The sequence below is a fragment of the Pristiophorus japonicus genome, unplaced genomic scaffold (assembly GCF_044704955.1).
Source record: "Pristiophorus japonicus isolate sPriJap1 unplaced genomic scaffold, sPriJap1.hap1 HAP1_SCAFFOLD_66, whole genome shotgun sequence".
Lineage (NCBI taxonomy): Eukaryota > Metazoa > Chordata > Chondrichthyes > Pristiophoridae > Pristiophorus > Pristiophorus japonicus.
Window position 1 is genome coordinate 716,345 of NW_027254572.1, and position 12,850 is coordinate 729,194.

Below are 12,850 nucleotides of genomic sequence, written 5' to 3' on the forward strand. Positions count from 1 at the left end.
AGTAACCAAGAGGGTCGCTGAGCGTAGTGCAAACGATGTAGTGTATGTGGACTTTTGCGAAGCTTTTGATAAGGACCCACATGGTAGACTGGCCATGAAGGTTATAGCCCATGGGATCCAGGGTAAAGTGACAAGTTGAATCCACAATTGGCTTGGAGATAGGAAGCAAAGGATAATGGTTGATGGATGTTTTTGTGAGTGGGAGAATGTTTCCAGTGGGGTCGCACAGGGCTCAGCACTGTGTCCCTTGCTTTATGTGGTGCATACCAACGATTTATATTTGATTAAACGGAGTATTATTGAGACGTTTGCAGACGATGCTAAAATTGGCTGTGTTGTTGATAATGAGGAGGAAATCATGGGCTGCAGTAGGATATGAATCTACTGGTCAGCTGGGCAGAGCAGTGGCAAATGGAATTTATTCCAGAGAACTGTGAGGTGATGCAATTTGGGAGGGCATTTTAGTCCCACCCTTTTTCATTAAGGGCACATGATTGCCTGAGCCTTCCAGATCTCCTCCTTCAATGCCTCCCACTGTTCTGACATTGATTTACCCATAAATAGCAGTTTCCAGACCTCTGTGGCCAAATCACCACTTAACGTAGCACAAATATAATTTCCCCAATTTGGGACATTTATTGCACGCCTATCCTTGACCATATCCACAGAAAACTTAAATTTGTCCGAATTATGGTCACTGGCACCCAAGCGTTTTCCACTAATACCACTTCAACCTGCCCAGATTATTTTTCCAAAACAAAATCCATCACCGCCCGCTCTCGTGCTGTGCGTGTTACATATTGACTGAAAAAGTTCTCTTGAATGCATTTTAAGAATTAATCACCCTCGATACCCTTCACACTCTATTTGTCCAAATCATTATTTGGATAATAAAATACCCTGCTATTATTACCCTGTAGGTTTTGGACTTCACAGCAATTTGCCTATATTACTTGCTCCTCTATCACACTGCCACCGTTTGGCGGCCAATAATACATGCCCAACGGTGTGATCACCCTTTTGAATTTTTCAGTTCGACTCATTTGGCCTCATTTGTTGGTCCCTCTAGCATATCATCACTCCTCACAGCTGCAATAGTTCCTTTAATCAGTACCGCGATGTCCCCTCCCCAAATCTTTACTATATTTTCAATTCAGTTTTATTCGTTATATTGAAACTCCACTGCTGCCATGGTGGGATTTGAACTCATGGTTCTGGAACATTATTCCAGGGCTCTGGGTTACTAGTCCAGTAAGATAACCACTATGGTGGACCGGGGAAATGTGCTACATTACTGTGGTACAAAAAGTGTTGGATTGAAATGGGATAAGTGAAGCTGTTTGTTCAGTGACTGTAATTAATGTCAGTCTCCATGGGTTAACTGAAGCTGTTTGTTCAGTGACTGCAATCATTGGTATTCTCCATGGATCCTAATGTATCTTTGCCTGGTTTCCCTCTTCTATTAATAAGGAATTCCTTTCAAAGCGTTATCGCATAGTATCAGTGAGAGTTTCACCTCCGGCACTAACAGGGATCAGAACAGTACTCCAAGAGAGGCAGCCAGAATCTGCATTCTGTTAAATTGGAATGTTACAAAAATGGATTGGAATCAGACAACAGTGACTTGGAATGTTACAGCAATGGACAGGAGTTTCATCTGGGAGTTTGACATGCTTTATGAACATTATAATAGAATTCCGTTACACGCACGGATAGAATTGGCACTTCGTGCTTTTAAATACATTTACTATCCACTGCTTGCTGTTGTTGGTGTTCCGGGTAAGTCTCTCTATCCAGCTATTAACTCGGCAAACTCAAGCAAACTGTATATCTGTTCTTGTAATTTACTTTTCATCTTTGTTGAACTTGGTGTCCGTGGTAAGTTTATATATCCAGCAATTAAATCTGTAAATCACGTTTCACTGTATTACTGTGCTTGCTGGTTAAGCATTTGGTTCGTATCACAATCTCAATTTTCGATCGATCGATGTATTCCCGCTCAGTGACCAATATCTGAGGCTGAATTTCAAAGCTCGCAACCTCTGCCTTTTCTTTGAGCCAGAGCTGAGTTCCAACCTCACATCCTCTGAGTTACCAAACCTGCCAACTATCTCCTCCTTAATTTTGTCTGGTCTCTGCACCATATCAGGCGTTATGCTGCATAAACTCTCATCCCTTTCATTTTTACATTTAAACTCATCTATTCCAGACTTCTTACAAAACTCCGCTGTCCACATCATAATTCGCACCAAGTACCATTCAACAATCACTGCCATTAACACTGATCAACATTTGCTCCTGATCCTACAATCTATCTGTTTTAATATTCCCATATTAATGATTTAACTTCAGTCGTCGGAGTATTTGAGGGGACTGAGGGGAAATGTTTTTTCACTCAGATTGTGATAGGTGTATCGAAATCACCGCCTGAAAGAGTGGTAGAGGCAGAAACTCTCAGCACATTTATAAATTACTTGGATGTGCAATTTAAGTGATGTAACCTACAAGGCAATGGACCAAGAACTGGAAAGTGGGATTAGATTGGGTAGCTCTCTGTCAGCGAGCCCAGACACGGTGGGCCGAATGGCATCCATCTGTGCTGTAAATATCTATGATTCTATCATCAAATTCCACCACCTCCAGTTAATCACAATGCAATGCCCATTTCATACAGTTGTGAAAGTCCCTGGTAATCTCTGTATCCAGCTATTAATTCTCGAAATGTTTCTTAAATGTGTGTCTCTCCTCGCCCTTCGCTATCCTATCCACACTGCCGTTGGCTATTAATTCTGAGTGTGAAACGTTTTACCAAGTTTCAAATTTTCTATTTTCGACTCAGGCAAAGATATTGGTCGAGAAATTTTATTGAACGAATTTCAGTATTCTCTCTCCCCTCAACGTTTATAACAGGTGAAATTAAATTTGTCTTGATTTACTAGACCTTTCACCCGATGGCTAAAGATAATCGACCTGAAACATAACTGTGTTACTCTCTCCATGGGTGCTGATTGACCTTCGGGGTATTTCCAACATTTTCTGTTTCCATTTCACATTTTCAACATCCACAGTAGTTTGCTGGTTTTTTCATCTAATGTTCGGTATGGTTACTATTACACACTGTCATCTAATGCCCAATATGGCTATTGACACACACTGTCAGCTAATGTTTGGTATGGTTAATTACACACAGTCACCGAATGTTCGGTATGGTTACGAACACACACTTTCACACTGTCACCCAGTGCTCGGTATGGTTAATGACACACAGTCACCTAATGACCAGTATGGTTATTAACACACACAGTAATTAATGTTTGGCATGTTTCATGACACACAATCACCTAAAGTTCGGTATGCTTGCTGACACATTGTCACCTAATGCTCGTTATAGTTGCTGACACACAGTCACCTAATGCACCGTATGGTTACTGGCACATACTCAGTCACGTAATGCACACACAATGGCACCTATTTCTCGGTATAGTTACTGACGCACACAATGGCAGCTAATGCCCGACTGGTTACTAAAATAAATTCAATGGAACAAATCCTGGCAGATGATCATTAATTTCTGAAATGTCCACGAATCATTTAGTTCCAGTCAGTGTCTCCTTTGCAAAACTGCCCAGTTCTACATTCGTGGCACTGCTTCTGATGGTCAGAATAGGGTTTCAAGGATAATTTACATTCTCACAAAATGTTCATTCAGGCAGATCTCTCTTGCTTTACTCCAAATCATTGTCATGAATTTACACGTGGATGCCATGCCTGTCTGGCACAGTGCTCTATCGCCGCCTGCTATGTTTCATGATAAATGATCCCAGCTATTGTAACGGGAGTATTGAGAATATGAAAGTCTATTCATATTTTCTCGAATAATTTTCTGTGCACAAGTGAAATCCAACAGGTGATAGAAGTCATGGACAAATCTCTTCCATTTGTGTTGATATACTTTACTAAATTATTCGCCGACTCTTTGCCTGAGGAATAACTCGCCTTGTCTCGATACTAATACATGCATTTTGTCTGGCATAACCTGATCAATGATAACTATTTATTTTAATTCGGTGCCTATTTTTTGTAATTTTATTTGGAATATCTTCCTTTCTATAAGCGACAATTGATGTATTTCAACAAAAATGCATAAAACGAATTATTTAACCCATTTCTCTCAGCCCTGTTATATTTGTAACTATAGTGCATACGTATTCACTATCTTAGCATTGTCATATTATATCTGTATGTTTTAAATACAATTGCCAATAATCATTGCATGCCAAGGAAAAAGGTTATGTATTTTGCTATTTCATTCATTTTCTCTTCTAACTATAATGGATATTCTAACCAAGCGGGAATCCAGCGCGATATCCAACTCCCTAATCCAGGGGCACAGAAGCGAATTACACCGGTCCAAATGCAGACTGACCCCACGACACGAAAACCTTCTGAGAGGTTCTGGTCCTTTTTGACCTGGTACCTGGTATGACGCTTTTGTCTGCAGGGATAAAGGTAGTTCTATCACTTGACCTCCCATTGATCAAACATCTGTTACTTTCCTGTTGTAGTTATTGCCATTTCATTTATTGATTCCACGATGTACTATTGATAATTTTTAAAATAAACCCTGTATTAAATTCCCCGGGTAATATAATTAGATTATTTCATCGAATGTCATCGAAACATTGAAAAATAGAAAAGCAAAGAGCGGAAGTAGGTCATTTCGGCCCATCGTGTCCACGGCAACCGACAAAGAGCCACACGGCCCTCGGTCAGCAGCCCTGAAGGTTACATATAAACATGTGAACAATTAACAAAGGCGGAAAGGTAAAGAGCACCCAGGCCAACCATCTGCCCCATACAACTGCGACGCCCATTCCACCGAAATATTGCACACTCCAACCCAACCCGAGCCATCTGACCTCTTGGGAGGCGCAGAAAAGAAGTAAAAACGCAGACGAACTGAGGCTAAAAAAATCTTGGGAGATTGGTCTCCGACCCATCCAGGCGATGGAAATAAATCCAGGAGATCACAATGGCCGGATTCGATTTAATGCTGTACTTACCATCGTTTCTACGTCAGCCAACAACAGGTTGTACATTCTATTCCCAATTAAGAGCCCTCGCTCCGTAATCCTGAAGGTTTCGCCTCTTTCAGTTACAACCACGCACATTTTAAACGTGGTGATTGTTTTAGCATCCACCACCTTTATCGGGGCAGCACGGTCCATTAACCCAGATCCCTCTGCGTGAAGAAGCCCCCTTGAAATCCCCTCTGGACCTTCAAACAATCACTTAAACTCCTCATAATTGAGCCCTCCACCAATGGAAATTGACTGTTGCTACCCACTTTATCCAAACCCCTCAAAATGTTGCAGACCGCAGTGAGGTCTCCTCGCAACCTCCTCTGTTCCAATGAGAACCGACCAAGGCTCTGCAATCTGTCCTCATAGCTGCGTTTACCAATTCAGGGCAGCATCTGCGCCCTCTCGAGTGCAATCACGTCCTTCCGAAAATGCTGCACCCAGAACTGCATGCAGTATTCCAACTGTGGCCTAACCAGAATATTACACAAAATAAGCAGAACCTTCCTGCTCTTGTATTCGATGCCTCACCCAATAAACCAATATTTCTGTACGATTTCTCAACCATCTTTTACATTTTGCCTGATACGTTCAGGGTTCTGTGGACAAACACTCCAAGGTCCCTCTGCTCAACAACACTATTAAATTCTCCCAAAATGCATAAGCTTAAACTTCACCGAACGAAATTCTATTTCCCACAGCTCTGCGCACCAGACCAGTATATTTATATCCTCTTGCACTCCATGACTCTCCTCTTCATTCCCATCCACACAGATAATTTTAGCACCATGTGCAAACTTATTAATCATGCTCCCTATATTCAAATGTAGATCAATGATATCTACCACTAAAGCAAGGGATCCAGTACTGAACCTTGTGTAACCCCAGTGGAAACAGCCTTTCTGTCACAAAAAGATCCATCAACCATAACCCTTTGCTTCATAACTCTAAGCCAACATTTGATTCAAGCAGACACATTGCCCTGGATAACTGGATCCCATGGGCTTTAACATTCATGACCAGTCTAATATGTTGGACTTTAGGAAAAGGTTTCCTAAAGTGATGTACACTACATCGTATGCACTACCCTCATCGACCGTCTTGGTTACCATGTCAAAAATTCAATCAAGTTAGTCAAGCACGATCATGCTTTAACAAATCCGTGCTAACTGCCCCGTATTAATCCTTCCCTTTCCAAATGTAGATTTATCTAATAATTTTGCCATCACTGAGGTTAGGTTGACAGGCCTGGAATTATTCGGCCTATCTCTTTCTCCCATCTTAAACAAGGGTAGGACATTGGCAGTCCTCCAATCCTCCGGCACTATGCACAAATCTAAAGAGGACTGGAAAATAATGGTCAAGGCGTCTGTTATTTCCTATTTTACTTCGCTCAACAGACTGGGATGCAATTCATCCGGGCCTGGGGAATTATCTACTATCAAAGCTGATAAACCCCTGAATATCCTCCTCTCTCATGATGTTTACTTCATCCAGAATTTCACAATCCTCGTTGATCGCAGTACCTGCATTTTCCCGCTCCTTTGTGAAAACAGATGCAACGAATTGATTGAGCACTATACCAACATTTTCCGCCTCCACACATATATTACACTCATGGTCTGTATTATGCACGACCCTTCTTTAGTTATCCACTTGTTCTCAATATATTTATCGAACGTCTTTGCGGTTTCCTTAATTTAATTCCAAAAAATGTACATTTAGATAATGATTTGCACTTTTCACCCCAACTTCAATTAAACAGTTGCTCTTGTTCGCAGCCTGATGTATACTTTCTCTGTTTATTTCCCTTCCTCACAGTGAACGTAGTAACGATTGTGATCCTGTCTCGGGGAAAGTGCGGTCTCTCTCAATGTGTCACTCGCTACCTGGTGGCCATGGCAGTGGCGGATCTACTGGTCATTATCCTCGACCTGATATTGAGGCACATTCCAATTGTTTATCAGCGATATTTCTATTTCCTGTTCTCCCTTCCCGTGTGTAATATCCACGCTGTCCTGGTTTAAACAGCCACAAACTGTTCTGTCTGGTTCACTGTCACTTTCACCTTTGACCGATTTGTGGCGATTTGTTGCCAAAAGCTGAAGACTAAATATTGCACCGGGAAAACGGCGGCTGTGGTTCTGGGAACAGTGACTGTGATGAGCTGCTTAATAGATATTTTCTGGTATTTTATGCTGTCAGATAACTATCAGCTATTTAATAACCCCTGGTTTTGTAGCGCAAAATCTAGGTTAATAAGATCAACAGTCTGGGGAACAATCGAGTTCCTGCATTACATCCTCACCCCGTGTGTCCCATTTGTGGTCATAGTGCTGCTCAATGCTCTCACCGTCAGATATATTTTAGTATCCAGCAGAGCACGCAGGAGACTCCGGTGTCCCAAAAATGGGGAGATTCCCAGAGACCCAGAGATGGAGAGCCGCAGGAAATCAATCATTTTACTGCTTCTTATCTCAGGGAATTTCATATTGTTATGGTCGGTATATATGGTACATTCTCTGTGGGGCTCATTGCGCTGGTTCTCTGCTAGGCTGATATATCTGCCGGTTTATGTGAGGGAATTTGGATTCATGCTGCAGCTGCTGAGCTGCTGCACAAACACCGTTATTTATTGCGTTACACAGACTAAGTTCAAAGAGCAGTTGAAGAATGTGGGGAAATATCCCTTTACTTTGATTGTGAAATTCATTAGACGATGAGAAGCAGCGGGGACTTTGCAGCCTCCGACTCCCTGAGTCCTGATATTGTGATCGAGTCGCTCTCACTGCGTGGAGCCAGTGGTTTGGCTGAATATTAACACGTTCACTCACACACTGTGAACACTGGGCACCCTGTGAGGGGCCAATGATCGGGGTCAACATTAACATGCTCACTCATACACAGTCTACATTGCGCTCCGCGTGAGGATTCAGTAATCTGGGTGAATATTAACACACTCATTAACAACCTGTCTGCCCTCGGCTCCAGGTGATGGGCCAGTGATCTGGGTGAAGGATCACACGCACACACTCACACACTGTCTAAACTGGGCTGGCTGTGCGGGGTACGACTCTCTCTCAGGCCCCTCTGGAAAGGCCTCTCTGCCATGCACAAACATGGACGGCCTAACGTTCTTCATGAGTCAGTGTAACTCTTGTCTGCACGAATATAGGCAGCATCTCCGTTGTACCCTTTATAGCTTTTTGCAATACTGTATAGGCATTTCGATTTATCGTGACCATTTATTAAACATTATCACAATTTATAATGCTTTAAAAGTATTCGAAAATCATAGAATCAGAGTTATAAAATTGTTACAGCATAAGATCATAAGAACATAATAATTAGGCACAGGAGTAGGCCATCTAGCCCCTCGAGCCTGCTCCGCCATTCAACAAGATCATGGCTAATTCTGGCCGTGGACTCAGCTCCACTTACCCGCCCGCTCCCCGTAACCCTTAATTCCCTTATTGGTTAAAAATCTATCTATCTGTGATTTGAATACATTCAATGAACTAGCCTCAACTGCTTCCTTGGGCAGAGAATTCCACAGATTCACAACCCTCTGGGAGAAGAAATTCCTTCTCAACTCGGTTTAAATGGGCTCCCCCGTATTTTGAGGCTATGCCCCCTAGTTCTAGCCTCCCCGACCAGTGGGAACAACCTCTCTGCCTCTATCTTGTCTATTCCTTTCATTAATTTAAATGTTTCTATAAGATCACCACTCATCCTTCTGAACTCCAACGAGTAAAGACCCAGTCTCCTTAATCTATCATCATAAGTTAACCCCCTCAGCTCCGGAATCAGCCTCGTGAATCGCCACTGTACCACCTCCAAAGCTAGTATATCCTTCCTTAAGAAAGGTTACCAAAACTGCAGGCAGTACTCCAGGTGCGGCCTATAAAATTGCAGCAGGACCTCCCTGCTTTTGTACTCCATCCCTCTCGCAATGAACGCCAACATTCCATTCGACTTCCTGATTAACTGCTGCACCTGCAAACTAACTTTTTGGGATTCATAGCTCAGTGGTAGAGCATTTGACTGCAGATCAAGAGGTCCCTGGTTCAAATCCAGATGCCTCCTCAGAATCATTCATGTTGCACAACTAATCATTCTGTGCTCCTCAGTGACCATAAGCACTATTCACCACAAGTGAATCCTTGTGGTGATGGAGGTCGATTGGATTAACTCTAAATAAGTTTCATGCACAAGGACCCCCAGAACCCTTTGCACCGCAGCATGTTGTAATTTCTACCCATTCAAATAATATTCCCTTTTACTGTTTTTTATTCCAAGGTGGATGACCTCACATTTTTCGACATGGTATTCCATCTGCCAAACCTTAGCCCATTCGCTTAACCTATCCAAATCTCTTTGCAGCCTCTCTGAGTCCTCTACACAACCCGCTTTCCCACTAATCTTCGTGTCATCTGCAAATTGTGTTGCACTGCATTCTGTCCCCTCTTCCAGGTCATCAATGTATATTGTAAACAGTTGTGGTCCCAGCACCGATCCCTGTGACACACCACTAAGCACCGATTCCCAACCCGAAAAGAACCCATTTATCCCGACTCTCTGCTTTCTGTTAGCCAGCCAATTCTCGATCCATGCTGATACATTTCCTCTGCCGCCGCGTAACTCTATCTTCTGCAGTAACCTTTTGTGTGGCACCTTATCGAATGTCTTTTGCAAATCTACATACACCACATCCATCGGTACACCTCTATCCATGATGATCGTTATATCCTCAAATAATTCCAGTAAATTAGTTAAACATGATTCCCCCTTCATGAATCCATGCTGCGTCTGCTTGATTGCACTATTCCCATCCAGATGTCCGGCTATTTCTTCCTTAATGATAGATTCAATCATTTTCCACACTACAGATGTTAAACTAACCGGCCTATAGTTACCTGCCTTTTGTCTGCCCCCTTTTTTTAAACAGAGGCGTTACATTAGCTGCTTTCCAGTCCGCTGGTATCTCTCCAGAATCCAGAGAATTTTGATAGATTGTAACGAATGCATCTGCTATAACTTCTGCCATCTCTTTTAATACCCTGAGATGCATTTCCTCAGGACCAGGAGACTTGTCTACCTTCAGTCCCATTAGCCTGTCCAGCACTACCCCCCGAGTAATAGTGATTGTCTCAAGGTCCTCCCTTCCCACATTCCTTTGACCAGAGATTTTTGCCATGATTTTTGTGCCTTCCACTGTGAAGAGCGAAGCAAAATAATTGTTTCATGTCTCAGCCATTTCCACATTTCCCATTATTAAATTCCCCTTCTCATCTTCTAAGGGACCAACATATACTTTAGTCACTCTTTTCCGTTTTATATATTTGTAAAAGCTTTTACCACCTGCTTTATGTTTTGTGCAAATTTACATTCGTAATCTATCTTTCCTTTCTTTATTGCTTTTTTAGTCATTCTTTGCTGTTGCTTAAAATTTTCCCAATCCTCTAGTTTCCCACTAACCTTGGCCACCTTATACGCATTGGTCTTTGCTTTGATACTCTCCTTTATTTCCTTGTTAATCCACGGCTGATTATCCCTTCTCTTGCCGCCATTCTTTTTCACAAGAATATATTTTTGTTGCGCACTGTGAAAGAGCTCCTTAAAAGTCCTCCACTGTTCCTCAATTATGACACCGTTTAGTCTTTGTTTCGAGTCTACTTTACCCAACTCTGCCCTCATCCCACTGTAGTCCCCTTTGTTTAAGCATAGTACAATCGTTTCTGACACAACCTCCTCACCCTCAATCTGTATTACAAATTCAACCATGCTGTGATCACTCATTCCGAGAGGATCATTTACTCGGAGATCGTTTATATTTTCCTGTCTCATTACACAGGACCAGGTCTAAGATGGCTTGCTCCCTTGTAGGTACTGTTACATACTGTTCTAAGAAACAATCCCGTATGCATTCTATGAATTCCTCCTCCAGGCTACCCCGTGCGATTTGATTTGACCAATCGATATGCAGGTTAAAATCCCCCATGACTACTGCCGTGAAGTTATTATTTGTTGGCCTATAAACTACGCCAACCAGTGACTTTTTGCCATTACTATCTCTAATCTCCACCAAAAATGATTCAACATTTTGTTCATTGGAGCCAATATCATCCCTCACAACTGTCTTGATATCATCCTTTATTAACAGAGCTACCCCACCTCCTTTCCCTTCTTGTCCATCTTTCCGAATCGTCAGATACCCATGTATGTTTAATTACCAGTCTTGGCCATTCTGCAACCATGTTTCTGTAATGGCCACCAAATCATACCCATTTGCAAAGATTTGTGCCGTGAACTAATTTACTTTATTTCGAATGCTACGTGCATTTATGTAGAGTGTTTTAAACCTAGTTTTTGAACCATGCTTTTTAGTTTTGACCCCTCCTGCAGCCCCTTTATATTCAGTGGCCCTTTTTGTTTCTTGCCTTGGGTTTCTCTGCCCTCCACTTTTACTCATCTCCTTTCCGTCTTTTGCTTTTGTCTCATTTTTGTTTCCCTCTGTCTCCCTGCATTGGTTCCCGTCCCCCTGGCATATTAGTTTCACTCCTCCCCAACAGCACTAGCAAACACTCCCCCAAGGACATTGGTTCCGGTCCTGCCCAGTTCCAGACCGTCCGGTTTGTACTCGTCCCACCTCCCCCAGAACCTGCTCCAATGCCCCAAGTATTTGAATCCCTCCCTGCTGCACCACTGCTCAAGCCACGTATTCATCTGAGCTATCCTGCGATTCCTAGTCTGACTAGCACGTGGCTCTGCTAGCAATCCCGAGATTACTACTTTTGAGGTCCTACTTTTTAATGTAGCTCCTAGCTCCTTAAATTCGTCTCGTAGGACCTCATCCCTTTTTTTTACCTATGTCGTTGGTACCAATGTGCACCACGACAACTGGCTGTCCTCCATCCCTTTTTTGAATGTCCTGCACCCGCTCCGAGACATCATTGACCCTTGCATCAGGGAGGCAACATACCATCCTGGAGTCTTGGTTCTTGCCACAGAAACGTCTATCTATTCCTCTTACGATTGAATCCCCTATCACTATCGCGCTCCCACTCTTTTACCTGCCCTCCTGTGCAACAGCGCCAGCCACGGTTCCATGAACTTCGCTGCTGCTGAACTCCCCTGATGAGTCATCCCGCTCAACAGTACTCAAAGCAGTGTATCTGTTTTGCAGGGGGATGACCACAGGGGACCCCTGCGCTACCTTCCTTGCACTACTCTTCCTGCTGGTCGTCCATTCCTTAGCTGGCTGTGGATCCTTCTCGTGCGGTAAGACCAACTCGCGACACGAGTTGTTTTGGAGCGGGTGCAGGACATTCTAAAAATGGAGGAAGAACAGCTCGTTGTCGTGGTGCACATTGGTACCAACGACATAGGTAAATAAAGGGAGGAGTCCTACGAGACGAATTTAAGGAGCAAGGAGCTAAATTAAAAAGTAGGACCTCTAAAATAGCCAGCTCGATACGGAATGTGGGCCTCAATAACCCCAGGCAGAGAGGGAAGAAGGGAGTGTGGGCCTCAGTACCACAAGGCAAGGGATGGAGGTGAGAGTGGGCCTCAGTACCCCCGGGCTGGGAGGGAGGGAGTGTGTGCCTCAGTACTTCCAGTGCTGGGAGGCAGTGAGTTTGGGTCTCAGTACCTCCAGGGCAGGGAGGATGGCAGTTAGGGTCTCAGTATCTCAAGTGCTGGAAGGTAGGGAGTGTGGGCCTCAGTACTTCCATTGCTGGGAGGGAGGCGGTGTCAACCTCATTATCTCC

The 12,850-nt window shown here is 43.3% G+C and overlaps 1 non-coding gene and 1 pseudogene across 1 annotated transcript; both read left to right on the forward strand.

The window, feature by feature from the left end:
* Positions 1 to 1,640: 1,640 nt before the first annotated feature.
* Positions 1,641 to 7,804, forward strand: LOC139255894 (probable G-protein coupled receptor 139; annotated as a pseudogene).
* A 1,291-nt stretch (positions 7,805 to 9,095) lies between these two features.
* On the forward strand, positions 9,096 to 9,167 carry trnac-gca (transfer RNA cysteine (anticodon GCA)). Its single transcript has one exon. It is a non-coding gene; the product is annotated as a tRNA-Cys (tRNA).
* Positions 9,168 to 12,850: the final 3,683 nt, after the last annotated feature.